The sequence below is a fragment of the Triturus cristatus genome, chromosome 1_1, assembly GCF_964204655.1.
Source record: "Triturus cristatus chromosome 1_1, aTriCri1.1, whole genome shotgun sequence".
Lineage (NCBI taxonomy): Eukaryota > Metazoa > Chordata > Amphibia > Caudata > Salamandridae > Triturus > Triturus cristatus.
In genome coordinates, this window is record NC_140579.1 from 759,375,759 (window position 1) to 759,390,758 (window position 15,000).

The following is a 15,000-nucleotide window of genomic DNA, read 5'->3' on the forward strand; positions in this document are numbered from 1 at the left end:
CTCTGCTTCCCGGGGGCTGGGGGACAGCGGCTGGGACTCGGGCACGGGGAGGACCGACGGAGCTCTCGGGCCCGGGCGCCCCGGGGGTAGGACTGCCCGGGACCCGTGGAGCCCGTCCCTGGGCAGTTTGCCACGCCGCGGGCCAGAGGAGTGAAGCCTGGGAGGATGTTGCCCGGGCGTAGCCTATCTGGTCCCCGGCAAAGAACCGCCAGCCCCGGAGGGGTCTTCCGGCATACCCTGCCCATACTAATCCGGAGGAAGGCTACCCCCCTTTCTTGTAACCCACGCGCTCCGAGTGACGGAGGGGACCCTAGGCCCGGACGCGCCCGGCCTCCTGGAGCCCTGGCTGGGATCCGGGAGGCGAATGGATCCTCATCGGGACTTCCAGGCCGGCCCGGCCATCTGGTCGCCCCATTGGAAAGCATTGCGCGCGACCAGATGGCCGAGGGGAGAGGTGCAACCAGATGGACCGGACTGAAAGGACTCCCATCTGTCCAACCCCGAGCCTTCGCGCTAGGGTTCCTGCCTGCCCACGCAGGGCTCCGTGGCTGCAGGGCTCAGGGGCTGCAGGGCTCCAGGGCTGCAGGGCTCCAGGGCTGCAGGGCTCCGGTCGTGCAGGGCTCCAGGGCTCCAGGCTGAAGGGCTCCAGGGCTGTAGGGCTTTGGGGCTGCAGGCCTCAGGGGACGCCCGGGGGACCCATGGAGCCCGTCCTGGGCACTTTGCCTCACCGCGGGCTGGAGGAGGAAGCACCCGACGCCCCGGGGAAGTGTCGTCCGGGCTTGGCCCATCTGGTCCCTGCCTGAGAACCGCAATCCCCAGGAGGGGTGTCCCGGCATACCCTGCCCCTATTAATCCGGAGGAAGGCTACCCACCTTTCTTGTAACCCTCGCGCTCCGAGTGACGGAGGGGACCCTAGGCGCGGACGCGCCCGGCCTCCTGGAGCCCTGGCTGGGATTCGCGAGGCGAATGGACCCTCATCGGGATTTCCAGGCGGGCCCGGCCATCTGGTCGCCCCATTGGAAAGCATTGCGCGCGACCAGATGGCCGAGGGGAGAGGTGCAACCAGATGGACGGAACTGAAAGGACTCCCATCTGTCCAACCCCGAGCCTTCGCTCTAGGGTTTCCGCCTGCCCACGCAGGGCTCCGTGGCTGCAGGGCTCCGGGGCTGCAGGGCTCCGGGGCTGCAGGGCTCCGGGCCTGCAGGGCTCCAGGGCTCCAGGGCTCTGGGCTGAAGGGCTCCAGGGCTGCAGGGCTTTGGGGCTGCAGGCCTCGGTGGACGCCCGGGGGACCCATGGAGCCCGTCCTGGGCACTTTGCCTCGCCGCGGGCTGGAGGAGGGAGCACCGGATGCCCAGGGGAAGTGTCGTCCGGGCTTGGCCCATCTGATCCCCGCCTGAGAACCGCCATCCCCGGGAGGGGTGTCCCGGCATACCCTGCCCCTACTAATCCGGAGGAAGGCTACCCACTTTTCTTGTAACCCTCGCGCTCCGAGTGACGGAGGGGACCCTAGGCGCGGACGCGCCCAGCCTCCTGGAGCCCTGGCTGGAATCCGCGAGGCGAATGGACCCTCATCGGGACTTCCAGGCTGGCCCGGCCATCTGGTCGCCCCATTGGAAAGCATTGCGCACGACCAGATGGCCGAGGGGAGAGGTGCAACATCTGTCCAACCCCGAGCCTTCGCGCTAGGGTTCCCGCCTGCCCACGCAGGGCTCCGTGGCTGCAGGGCTCCGTGGCTGCAGGGCTCCGGGCTGCAGGGCTCCAGGGCTGCAGGGCTCTGGGCCTGCAGGGCTCCGGGGCTGCAGGGCTCCGGGGCTGCAGGGCTCTGGGCCTGCAGGGCTCCGGGGCTGCAGGGCTCCGGGGCTGAAGGGCTCCGGGCCTGCAGGGCTCCGGGCCTGCAGGGCTCCGGGCCTGCAGGGCTCCGGGTCTGCAGGCCTCGGTGGACGCCCGGGGGACCCATGGAGCCCGTCCTGGGCACTTTGCCTCGCCGCGGGCTGGAGGAGGGAGCACCGGACGCCCCGGGGGAAGTGTCGTCCGGGCTTGGCCCATCTGGTCCCCGCCTGAGAACCGCAATCCCCAGGAGGGGTGTCCCGGCATACCCTGCCCCTACTAATCCGGAGGAAGGCTACCCACCTTTCTTGTAACCCTCGCGCTCCGAGTGACGGAGGGGACCCTAGGCGCGGACGCGCCAGGCCTCCTGGAGCCCTGACTGGGATCCGGGAGTCAAATGAGCCCTCATCGGGACTTCCAGGCTGGCCCGGACATCTGGTCGCCCCATTGGAAAGCATTGCGTGCGACCAGATGGCCGAGGGAAAGGTGCGACCAGATGGCCGGGACCGAAAGGACTCCCAGCTGCCCACACCGAGCCATAGCGGTAGAGCTCCCGCCTGCCCTTGTCGGGCTCCGGGGCTCTGCACCTGGGTCCCTTGTCCTGGGCAGATGGACACTTGGCAGGCCGCAGGACGTGGGATCCCAGGCCCTGACCGAAAATCAGGAGGCCCGGGGCCGGTCCCTGCTTCTCAACGCAATTTTTTTCCAAAATTCCGCGAAGAGGCATTCCGCAAATTCCGCCCAGCCCTAGTTTAGATAGTGTGGGGAGTCGTGCTGGTGGTAGTGTTTTACGGTTTAGGGTAGTGCAGTGGTGCTTGTGTAGTGTAGGAGGTCATTTGGGGGTACTGTTTTAGTGTTTGGGATAGTGCTGTGGTGTTTGGGCAGTGTAGGGGTAGTGCTGGGGCTAGTGTTTTAGGGTTTAGGGTAGTGCAGTAATGTTTGGGTAGTGTAGGATGTCGTGCTGCGGTAGTATTTAAGAGTTAAGGGTAGTGCAGTGGTGTTTGTGTTGTGTAATGGGTCGTGCTGGGGGTAGGTTTAGGGTTTAGTGTAGTGCAGTGGTGTTTGGGTAGTGTAGGGAGTCGTGCTGGTGGTAGTGTTTTAGGGTTTAGAGTAGTGCAGTGGTGCTTGAGCAGTGTAGGGGGTCGTGCTGGGGGTACTGTGTTAGAGTTTAGTGTAGTGCAGTGGTGTTTGTGTAGTGTATGGGGTAGTGTTTTAGTGTTTAGAGTAGTGCAGTGGGGGTTGTGTAGTGTAGGGGGGTTCGTGCTGGGGGTAGTGTTTTACGATTTACGGTAGTGCAGTGGTGTTTGTGTAGTATAGGGGGTAATGTTTTAGGGTTTAGGGTAGTGCAGTGGGGTTTTGTGTAGTGTAGGGGGTCGTGCTGGGGGTAGAGGTTTAGGCCTTAGGGTAGTACAGTGTTGTTTGTGAAGTATAGGGGGTCGTGTTTTAGGGTTTAGGGTAAAGCCGTGGTGTTTGGGTAGTGTAGGGGGTCATGCTGGGGGTAGTGTTTTTGGGTTTAGGGTAGTGCAGTGGTGTTTGTGTAGTGTAGGGGTTGTTCTGGGGTAGTGTTTTAGGGTTGTAGGTAGTGCAGTGGTTTCTGGATAGTACAGGGGGTCATGCTTGGGGTAGTGTTTTAGGGTTTAGTTTAGTGGAGTGGTGTTTGGGTCCTGTAGGGGGTTATGCTAGGGTTAGTGCTTTAGGGTTTAGGGTAGTGCAGTAGGCTAGTGCAGTGGTGTTTGTGTAGTGCAGGCGGTCATGCTGTGGGTCGTTTTTTAGGGTAGTGCAGTTGTGTTTTTTTACTGTAGGGGGTACTGCTGGGGGTAGTGCTTTAGGGTTTAGGGTAGTGCAGTGGTGTTTGTGTAGTATTGGGGGTAGTTCTGGGATAGTGTTTTAGGGTAGTGCAGTGGTGCTTTTGTAGTGTAGGGTTAGTGCTTGGGGTAGTGTATTAGAGTTTAGGGTAGTGCAGTGGTTTTTGTGTAGTGTAGGGTGTAGTGTTTTAGGGTTTAGGGTAGTGCAGTGGGGTTTGTGTAGTGTAGGGGGTCGTGCTGGGGGTAGTGTTTTAGGATTTAGGGTAGTGCAGTGGTGTTTGTGAAGTATAGGGGGTCGTGTTTTAGGGTTTAGGCTAGTGCAGTGGTGTTTGTGTAGTGTAGGGGGTCGTGCTGGGGGTAGTGTTTTGGGGTTTAGGGTAGTGCAGTTGTATTTGTGTAGTGAAGGGGGTCGTGCTGGGGGTAGTGTTTTAGGGTTTATGGTAGTACAGTGGTGATTGTGTAGTGTAGGCGGTCGTGCGTGGGGCAGTGATTTATGATTTAGGGTTGTGCAGTGGTATTTGTGTATTATAGGGGGTCATGCTGGGGGTAGATTTTTGCTAGTGCAGTGGTGTTTGTGTAGTGTAGGGGGTCGTGCTGGGAAAAGTGTTTAAGGGTTCAAGGCAGTGCAGTGGTGTTTGTGTAGTGAAGGGGGTCATGCTGGGAGTAGAGTTTTAGTGTTTAGGGTAGTGCAGTGGTGTCTGTGTAGTGCAGTGGGTTGTGCTGGGGGTAGATTTAGGGTTTAGGGTAGTGCAGTGGTATTTAGATAGTGTAGGGAGTCGTGCTGGTGGTAGTGTCTTACGGTTTAGGGTAGTGCAGTGGTGCTTGTGTAGAGTAGGGGGTCATGTTGGGGGTACTGTTTTAGTGTTTAGGATAGTGCCGTGGTGTTTGGGCAGGGTAGGGGTAGTGCTGGGGCTAGTGATTTAGGGTTTAGGGTAGTGCAGTAATGTTTGGGTAGTGTAGGATGTCGTGCTGGGGTAGTATATAAGAGTTTAGGGTAGTGCAGTGGTGTTTGGGTAGTGTAGGGAGTCATGCTGGTGGTTGTGTTTTAGGGTTTAGGGTAGTGCAGTGGTGCTTGAGCAGTGTAGGGGGTCGTGCTGGGGGTACTGTTTTAGGGTTTAGTGTAGTGCAGTGGTGTTTGTGTAGTGTATGGGGTAGTGTTTTAGTGTTTAGGGTAGTGCAGTGGGGTGTGTGTAGTGTAGGGGGGTTCGTGCTTGGGGTAGTGTTTTAGGATTTAGGGTATTGCAGTGGTGTTTGTGTAGTATAGGGGGTCATGTTTTAGGGTTTAGGGTAATGCAGTGGGGTTTTGTGTAGTGTAGGGGGTCGTGCTGGGGGTAGTGTTTTAGGATTTAGGGTTGTGCAGTGTTGTTTGTGAAGTATAGGGGGTCGTGTTTTAGGGTTTAGGGTAGTGCCGTGGTGTTTGGGTAGTGTAGGGGGTCGTGCTGGGGGTAGTATTTTTGGGTTTAGGGTAGTGCAGTTGTATTTGAGTAGTGAAGGGGGTCGTGATGGGGGTAGGATTTTAGGGTTTGTGGTAGTACAGTGGTGTTTGTGTAGTGTACGGGGTTGTGCGTGGGGCAGTGATTTAGGATTTAGGGTAGTGCAGTGGTGTTTGAGTAGTATAGGGGGTCATGCAGGGGATAGATTTTGGCTAGTGCAGTGGTGTTTGTGAAGTGTAGGGAGTCGTGCTGGGGAAAGTGTTTAAGGGTTTAAGGCAGTGCAGTGGTGTTTGTGTAGTGAAGGGGGTCATGCTGGGAGTAGAGTTTTAGGGTTTAGGGTAGTGCCGTGGTGTTTGGGCAGTGTAGGGGGTAGTGCTGGGGCTAGTGTTTTAGGGTTTAGGGTAATGCAGTGATGTTTGGGTAGTGTAGGGAGTCGTGCTGGGGAAAGTGTTTAAGGGTTTAAGGCAGTGCAGTGGTGTTTGTGTAGTGAAGGGGTCATGCTGGGAGTAGAGTTTTAGGGTTTAGGGTAGTGCAGTGGTGTCTGTGTAGTGTAGTGGGTCGTGCTGGGGGTAGATTTAGGGTTTAGGGTAGTGCAGTGGTGTTTGGGTAGTGTAGGGAGTCATGCTGGTGGTAGTGTTTTAGGGTTGTGCAATGTTGCTTGCGTAGTGTAGGGGTCGTGCTGGGGGTACTGTTTAAGGGTTTGGGGTAGTACAGTGGTGTTTGTGTAGTATGCGGGGTCGTGCTTGGGGCTGTGATTTAGGATTTAGTGTAGTGCAGTGGTGTTTGTGTAGTATAGGAGTCATGCTGGGGGAAGATTTTGGCTAGTGCAGTGGTGTTTGTGTAGTGTAGGCGGTCGTGCTGGGGAAAGTCTTTAAGGGTTTAAGGCAGTGAAGTGGTGTTTGTGTAGTGAAGTAGGTCATGCTGGGAGTAGAGTTTTAGGGATTAGGATAGTGCCGTGGTGTTTGGGCAGTGTAGGGGGTAGTGCTGGGGCTAGTGTTTTAGGGTTTAGGGTAGTGCAGTGATGTTTGGGTAGTGTAGGATGTCGTGCTGGGGTAGTATTTAAGAGTTAAGGGTAGTGCAGTGGTGTTTGTGTTGTGTAGTGGGTCGTGCTGGGAGTAGATTTAGGGTTTAGTGTAGTGCAGTGGTGTTTGGGTAGTGTAGGGAGTCGTGCTGGTGGTAGTGTTTTAGGGTTTAGGGTAGTGCAGTGGTGCTTGAGCAGTGTAGGGGGTCGTGCTGGGGGTACTGTGTTAGGGTTTAGTGTAGTGCAGTGGTGTTTGTGTAGTGTATGGGGTAGTGTTTTAGTGTTTAGAGTAGTGCAGTGGGGTTTGTGTAGTGTAGAGGGGTTCGTGCTGGGGGTAGTGTTTTAGGATTTAGGGTAGTGCAGTGGTGTTTGTGTAGTATAGGGGGTCATGTTTTAGGGTTTAGGGTAGTGCAGTGGGGTTTTGTGTAGTGTAGGGGGTCGTGCGGGGGTAGAGTTTTAGGCCTTAGGGTAGTGCAGTATTGTTTGTGAAGTATAGGGGGTCGTGTTTTAGGGTTTAGGGTAAAGCAGTGGTGTTTGGGTAGTGTAGGGGGTCGTGCTGGGGGTAGTGTCTTTGGGTTTAGGGTAGTGCAGTTGTATTTGAGTAGTGAAGGGGGTCGTGCTGGGGGTAGTGTTTTAGGGTTTATGGTAGTACAGTGGTGTCTGTGTAGTGTGCAGGGTCGTGCGTGGGGCAGTGATTTAGGATTTAGGGTAGTGCAGTGGTGTTTGTGTAGTATAGGGGGTCATGCTGGGGGTAGATTTTGGCTAGTGCAGTGGTGTTTGTGTAGTGTAGGGGGTAGTGCTGGGGAAAGTGTTTAAGGGTTTAAGGCAGTGCAGTGGTGTTTGTGTAGTGAAGGGGGTCATGCTGGGAGTAGAGTTTTAGGGTTTAGGGTAGTGCAGTGGTGTCTGTGTAGTATAGTGGGTCGTGCTGGGGGTAGATTTAGGGTTTAGGGTAGTGCAGTGGTGTTTGGGTAGTGTAGGGAGTCGTGCTGGTGGTAGTGTTTCAGGGTAGTGCAGTGGTGCTTGCGTAGTGTAGGGGTCATGCTGGGGGTACTGTTTAAGGGTTTGGGGTAGTACAGTGGTGTTTGTGTAGTGTGCCGGGTCGTGCGTGGGGCTGTGATTTAGGATTTAGGGTAGTGCACTGGTGTTTGTGTAGTATAGGGGTCATGCTGGGGGTAGATTTTGGCTAGTTCAGTGGTGTTTGTGTAGTGTAGGGGGTCGTGCTGGGGAAAGTGTTTAAGGGTTTAAGGCAGTGCAGTGGTGTTTGTGTAGTGAAGGGGGTCATGCTGGGAGTAGAGTTTTAGGGTTTAGGGTAGTGCAGTGGTGTTTGTGTTGTGTAGTGGGTGAGGCTGGGTTAGATTTAAGGTTTAGGGTAGTGCAGTGGTGTTTGGGTAGTGTAGGGAGTCATGCTGGTGGTAGTGTTTTAGGGTTTAGGGTAGTGCAGTGGTGCTTGAGCAGTGTAGGGGGTCGTGCTGGGGGTACTGTTTTAGGGTTTAGTGTAGTGCAGTGGTGTTTGTGTAGTGTATGGGGTAGTGTTTTAGTGTTTAGGGTAGTGCAGTGGGGTTTGTGTAGTGTAGGGGGGTTCGTGCTGGGGGTAGTGTTTTAGGATTTAGGGTAGTGCAGTGGTGTTTGTGTAGTATAGGGGTCATGTTTTAGGGTTTAGGGTAGTGCAATGGGGTTTTGTGTAGTGTAGGGGGTCGTGCTGGTGGTAGTGTTTTAGGCCTTAGGGTAGCGCAGTGTTGTTTGTGAAGTATAGGGGGTCGTGTTTTAGGGTTTAGTGTAGTGCCGTGGTGTTTGGGTAGTGTAGGGGGTCGTGCTGGGGGTAGTGTCTTTGGGTTTAGGGTAGTGCAGTTGTATTTGAGTAGTGAAGGGGGTCGTGCTGGGGGTAGTGTTTTAGGGTTTATGGTAGTACAGTGGTGTGTGTGTAGTGTGCGGGGTCGTGCGTGGGGCAGTGGTTTAGGATTTAGGGTAGTGCAATGGTGTTAGTGTAGTATAGGGGGTCATGCTGGGGGTAGATTTTGGCTAGTGCAGTGGTGTTTGTGTAGTGTAGGGGGTCGTGCTGGGGAAAGTGTTTAAGGGTTTAGGGTAGTGCAGTGGTGTTTGGGTAGTGTAGGGAGTCGTGCTGGCGGTTGTGTTTTAGGGTTTAGGGTAGTGCAGTGGTGCTTGAGCAGTGTAGGGGGTCGTGCTGGGGGTACTGTTTTAGGGTTTAGTGTAGTGCAGTGGTGTTCGTGTAGTGTATGGGGTAGTGTTTTAGTGTTTAGGGTAGTGCAGTGGGGTTTGTGTAGTGCAGGGGGTTCGTGCTGGGGGTAGTGTTTTAGGATTTAGGGTATTGCAGTGGTGTTTGTGTAGTATAGGGAGTCATGTTTTAGGGTTTAGGGTAATGCAGTGGGGTTTTGTGTAGTGTAGGGGGTCGTGCTGGGGGTAGTGTTTTAGGATTTAGGGTTGTGCAGTGTTGTTTGTGAAGTATAGGGGGTCGTGTTTTAGGGTTTAGGATAGTGCCGTGGTGTTTGGGTAGTGTAGGGGGTCGTGCTGGGGGTAGTATTTTTGGGTTTAGGGTAGTGCAGTGGTGTTTGTGTAGTGTAGGGGTTGTTCTGGGGTAGTGTTTTAGGGTTGTAGGTAGTGCAGTGGTTTCTGGATAGTACAGGGGGTCATGCTTGGGGTAGTGTTTTAGGGTTTAGTTTAGTGGAGTGGTGTTAGGGTCCTGTAGGGGGTTATGTTAGGGTTAGTGCTTTAGGGTTCAGGGTAGTGCAGTAGGGTAGTGCAGTGGTGTTTGTGTAGTGCAGGGGGCCATGCTGTGGGTCGTTTTTTAGGGTAGTGCAGTTGTGTTTGTTTACTGTAGGGGGTACTGCTGGGGGTAGTGCTTTAGGGTTTAGGGTAGTGCAGTGGTGTTTGTGTAGTATTGGGGGTAGTTCTGGGATAGTGTTTTAGGGTAGTGCAGTGGTGCTTTTGTAGTGTAGGGTTAGTGCTTGGGGTAGTGTTTTAGGGTTTAGGGTAGTGCAGTGGTGTTTGGGTAGTGTAGGGGGTCGTGCTGGGGGTAGTGTATTAGAGTTTAGGGTAGTGCAGTGGTTTTTGTGTAGTGTAGGGTGTAGTGTTTTAGGGTGTAGGGTAGTGCAGTGGGGTTTGTGTAGTGTAGGGGGTCGTGCTGGGGGTAGTGTTTTAGGATTTAGGGTAGTGCAGTGGTGTTTGTGAAGTATAGGGGGTCGTGTTTTAGGGTTTAGGGTAGTGCCGTGGTGTTTGGGTAGTGTAAGGGGTCGTGCTGGGGGTAGTGTTTTGGGGTTTAGGGTAGTGCAGTTGTATTTGTGTAGTGAAGGGGGTCGTGCTGGGGGTAGTGTTTTAGGGTTTATGGTAGTACAGTGGTGATTGTGTAGTGTAGGCGGTCGTGCGTGGGGCAGTGATTTATGATTTAGGGTTGTGCAGTGGTATTTGTGTATTATAGGGGGTCATGCTGGGGGTAGATTTTGGCTAGTGCAGTGGTGTTTGTGTAGTGTAGGGGGTCGTGCTGGGAAAAGTGTTTAAGGGTTCAAGGCAGTGCAGTGGTGTTTGTGTAGTGAAGGGGGTTATGCTGGGAGTAGAGTTTTAGGGTTTAGGGTAGTGCAGTGGTGTCTGTGTAGTGTAGTGGGTTGTGCTGGGGTAGATTTAGGGTTTAGGGTAGTGCAGTGGTGTTTAGATAGTGTAGGGAGTCGTGCTGGTGGTAGTGTTTTACGGTTTAGGGTAGTGCAGTGGTGCTTGTGTAGAGTAGGGGGTCATGTTGGGGGTACTGTTTTAGTGTTTGGGATAGTGCCTTGGTGTTTGGGCAGTGTAGGGGTAGTGCTGGGGCTAGTGTTTTAGGGTTTAGGGTAGTGCAGTAATGTTTGGGTAGTGTAGGATGTCGTGCTGGGGTAGTATTTAAGAGTTAAGGGTAGTGCAGTGGTGTTTGTGTTGTGTAGTGGGTCGTGCTGCGGGTAGATTTAGGGTTTATGGTAATGCAGTGGTGTTTGGGTAGTGTAGGTAGTCATGCTGGTGGTAGTGTTTTAGGGTTTAGGGTAGTGCAGTGGTGCTTGAGCAGTGTAGGGGGTCGTGCTGGGGGTACTGTTTTAGGGTTTAGTGTAGTGCAGTGGTGTTTGTGTAGTGTATGGGGTAGTGATTTAGTGTTTAGGGTAGTGCAGTGGGGTGTGTGTAGTGTAGGGGGGTTCGTGCTGGGGGTAGTGGTTTAGGATTTAGGGTATTGCAGTGGTGTTTGTGTAGTATAGGGGGTCATGTTTTAGAGTTTAGGGTAATGCAGTGGGGTTTTGTGTAGTGTAGGGGGTCGTGCTGGAGGTTGTGTTTTAGGATTTAGGGTTGTGCAGTGTTGTTTGGGAAGTATAGGGGGTCGTGTTTTAGGGTTTAGGGTAGTGCTGTGGTGTTTGGGTAGTGTAGGGGGTCGTGCTGGGGGTAGTATTTTTGGGTTTAGGGTAGTGCAGTTGTATTTGAGTAGTGAAGGGGGTTGTGCTGGGGGTAGTATTTTAGGGTTTGTGGTAGTACAGTCGTGTTTGTGTAGTGTACGGGGTCCTGCGTGGGGCAGTGATTTAGGATTTAGGGTAGTGCAGTGGTGTTTGAGTAGTATAGGGGGTCATGCAGGGGATAGATTTTGGCTAGTGCAGTGGTGTTTGTGAAGTGTAGGGAGTCGTGCTGGGGAAAGTGTTTAAGGGTTTAAGGCAGTGCAGTGGTGTTTGTGTAGTGAAGGGGGTCATGCTGGGAGTAGAGTTTTAGGGTTTAGGGTAGTGCCGTGGTGTTTGGGCAGTGTAGGGGGTAGTGCTGGGGCTAGTGTTTTAGGGTTTAGGGTAATGCAGTGATGTTTGGGTAGTGTAGGGAGTCGTGCTGGGGAAAGTGTTTAAGGGTTTAAGGCAGTGCAGTGGTGTTTGTGTAGTGAAGGGGGTCATGCTGGGAGTAGAGTTTTAGGGTTTAGGGTAGTGCAGTGGTGTCTGTGTAGTGTAGTGGGTCGTGCTGGGGATAGATTTAGGGTTTAGGGTAGTGCAGTGGTGTTTGGGTAGTGTAGGGAGTCATGCTGGTGGTAGTGTTTTAGGGTTGTGCAGTGTTGCTTGCGTAGTGTAGGGGTCGTGCTGGGGTACTGTTTAAGGGTTTGGGGTAGTATAGTGGTGTTTGTGTAGTGTGCGGGGTCGTGCTTGGGGCTGTGATTAAGATTTGGGGTAGTGCAGTGGTGTTTGTGTAGTATAGGAGTCATGCTGGGGGAAGATTTTGGCTAGTGCAGTGGTGTTTGTGTAGTGGAGGCGGTCGTGCTGGGGAAAGTCTTTAAGGGGTTAAGGCAGTGCAGTGGTGTTTGTGTAGTGAAGGGGGTCATGCTGGGAGTAGAGTTTTAGGGTTTAGGATAGTGCCGTGGTGTTTGGGCAGTGTAGGGGGTAGTGCTGGGGCTAGTGTTTTAGGGTTTAGGGTAGTGCAGTGATGTTTGGGTAGTGTAGGATGTCGTGCTGGGGTAGTATTTAAGAGTTAAGGGTAGTGCAGTGGTGTTTGTGTTGTGTAGTGGGTCGTGCTGGGGGTAGATTTAGGGTTTAGTGTAGTGCAGTGGTGTTTGGGTAGTGTAGGGAGTCGTGCTGGTGGTAGTGTTTTAGGGTTTAGGGTAGTGCAGTGGTGCTTGAGCAGAGTAGGGGGTCGTGCTGGGGGTACTGTGTTAGGGTTTAGTGTAGTGCAGATGTGTTTGTGTAGTGTATGGGGTAGTGTTTTAGTGTTTAGAGTAATGCAGTGGGGTTTGTGTAGTGTAGGGGGGATCGTGCTGGGGGTAGTGTTTTAGGATTTAGGGTAGCGCAGTGGTGTTTGTGTAGTATAGGGGGTCATGTTTTAGGGTTTAGGGTAGTGCAGTGGGGTTTTGTGTAGTGTAGGGGGTCGTGCTGGGGGTAGAGTTTTAGGCCTTAGGGTAGTGCAGTGTTGTTTGTGAAGTATAGGGGGTCGTGTTTTAGGGTTTAGGGTAAAGCCGTGGTGTTTGGGTAGTGTAGGGGGTCGTGCTGGGGGTAGTGTTTTTGGGTTTAGGGTAGTGCAGTGGTATCTGTGTAGTGTGCAGGGTCGTGCGTGGGGCATTGATTTAGGATTTAGGGTAGTGCAGTGGTGTTTGTGTAGTATAGGGGGTCATGCTGGGGGAAGATTTTGGCTAGTGCAGTGGTGTTTGTGTAGTGGAGGCGGTCGTGCTGGGGAAAGTCTTTAAGGGTTTAAGGCAGTGCAGTGGTGTTTGTGTAGTGAAGGGGGTCATGCTGGGAGTAGAGTTTTAGGGTTTAGGATAGTGCCGTGGTGTTTGGGCAGTGTAGGGGGTAGTGCTGGGGCTAGTGTTTTAGGGTTTAGGGTAGTGCAGTGATGTTTGGGTAGTGTAGGATGTCGTGCTGGGGTAGTATTTAAGAGTTAAGGGTAGTGCAGTGGTGTTTGTGTTGTGTAGTGGGTCGTGCTGGGGGTAGATTTAGGGTTTAGTGTAGTGCAGTGGTGTTTGGGTAGTGTAGGGAGTCGTGCTGGTGGTAGTGTTTTAGGGTTTAGGGTAGTGCAGTGGTGCTTGAGCAGAGTAGGGGGTCGTGCTGGGGGTACTGTGTTAGGGTTTAGTGTAGTGCAGTGGTGTTTGTGTAGTGTATGGGGTAGTGTTTTAGTGTTTAGAGTAATGCAGTGGGGTTTGTGTAGTGTAGGGGGGATCGTGCTGGGGGTAGTGTTTTAGGATTTAGGGTAGCGCAGTGGTGTTTGTGTAGTATAGGGGGTCATGTTTTAGGGTTTAGGGTAGTGCAGTGGGGTTTTGTGTAGTGTAGGGGGTCATGCTGGGGGTAGAGTTTTAGGCCTTAGGGTAGTGCAGTGTTGTTTGTGAAGTATAGGGGGTCGTGTTTTAGGGTTTAGGGTAAAGCCGTGGTGTTTGGGTAGTGTAGGGGGTCGTGCTGGGGGTAGTGTTTTTGGGTTTAGGGTAGTGCAGTGGTGTCTGTGTAGTGTGCAGGGTCGTGCGTGGGGCATTGATTTAGGATTTAGGGTAGTGCAGTGGTGTTTGTGTAGTATAGGGGGTCATGCTGGGGGAAGATTTTGGCTAGTGCAGTGGTGTTTGTGTAGTGGAGGCGGTCGTGCTGGGGAAAGTCTTTAAGGGTTTAAGGCAGTGCAGTGGTGTTTGTGTAGTGAAGGGGGTCATGCTGGGAGTAGAGTTTTAGGGTTTAGGATAGTGCCGTGGTGTTTGGGCAGTGTAGGGGGTAGTGCTGGGGCTAGTGTTTTAGGGTTTAGGGTAGTGCAGTGATGTTTGGGTAGTGTAGGATGTCGTGCTGGGGTAGTATTTAAGAGTTAAGGGTAGTGCAGTGGTGTTTGTGTTGTGTAGTGGGTCGTGCTGGGGGTAGATTTAGGGTTTAATGTAGTGCAGTGGTGTTTGGGTAGTGTAGGGAGTCGTGCTGGTGGTAGTGTTTTAGGGTTTAGGGTAGTGCAGTGGTGCTTGAGCAGTGTAGGGGGTCGTGCTGGGGGTACTGTGTTAGGGTTTAGTGTAGTGCAGTGGTGTTTGTGTAGTGTATGGGGTAGTGTTTTAGTGTTTAGAGTAGTGCAGTGGGGTTTGTGTAGTGTAGGGGGAATCGTGCTGGGGGTAGTGTTTTAGGATTTAGGGTAGCGCAGTGGTGTTTGTGTAGTATAGGGGGTCATGTTTTAGGGTTTAGGGTAGTGCAGTGGGGTTTTGTGTAGTGTAGGGGGTCGTGCTGGGGGTAGAGTTTTAGGCCTTAGGGTAGTGCAGTGTTGTTTGTGAAGTATAGGGGGTCGTGTTTTAGGGTTTAGGGTAAAGCCGTGGTGTTTGGGTAGTGTAGGGGGTCGTGCTGGGGGTAGTGTTTTTGGGTTTAGGGTAGTGCAGTGGTGTCTGTGTAGTGTGCAGGGTCGTGCGTGGGGCATTGATTTAGGATTTAGGGTAGTGCAGTGGTGTTTGTGTAGTATAGGGGGTCATGCTGGGGGTAGATTTTGGCTAGTGCAGTGGTGTTTGTGTAGTGTAGGGGGTAGTGCTGGGGAAAGTGTTTAAGGGTTTAAGGCAGTGCAGTGGTGTTTGTGTAGTGAAGGGGGTCATGCTGGGAGTAGAGTTTTCGGGTTTAGGGTAGTGCAGTGGTGTCTGTGTAGTATAGTGGGTCATGCTGGGGGTAGATTTAGGGTTTAGGGTAGTGCAGTGGTGTTTGGGTAGTGTAGGGAGTCGTGCTGGTGGTAGTGTTTCAGGGTAGTGCAGTGGTGCTTGCGTAGTGTAGGGGTCATGCTGGGGGTACTGTTTAAGGGTTTGGGGTAGTACAGTGGTGTTTGTTTAGTGTGCCGGGTCGTGCGTGGGGCTGTGATTTAGGATTTAGGGTAGTGCACTGGTGTTTGTGTAGTATAGGGGTCATGCTGGGGGTAGATTTTGGCTAGTGCAGTGGTGTTTGTGTAGTGTAGGGGGTCGTGCTGGGGAAAGTGTTTAAGGGTTTAAGGCAGTGCAGTGGTGTTTGTGTAGTGAAGGGGGTCATGCTGGGAGTAGAGTTTTAGGGTTTAGGGTAGTGCAGTGGTGTTTGTGTTGTGTAGTGGGTCGTGCTGGGGGTAGATTTAGGGTTTAGGGTAGTGCAGTGGTGTTTGGGTAGTGTAGGGAGTCGTGCTGGTGGTAGTGTTTTAGGGTTTAGGGTAGTGCAGTGGTGCTTGAGCAGTGTAGGGGGTCGTGCTGGGGGTACTGTTTTAGGGTGTAGTGTAGTGCAGTGGTGTTTGTGTAGTGTATGGGGTAGTGTTTTAGTGTTTAGGGTAGTGCAGTGGGGTTTGTGTAGTGTAGGGGGGTTCGTGCTGGGGTAGTGTTTTAGGATTTAGGGTAGTGCAGTGGTGTTTGTGTAGTATAGGGGGTCATGTTTTAGGGTTTAGGGTAGTGCAATGGGGTTTTGTGTAGTGTAGGGGGTCGTGCTGGGGGTAGTGTTTTAGGCCTTAGGGTAGCGCAGTGTTGTTTGTGAAGTATAGGGGGTCG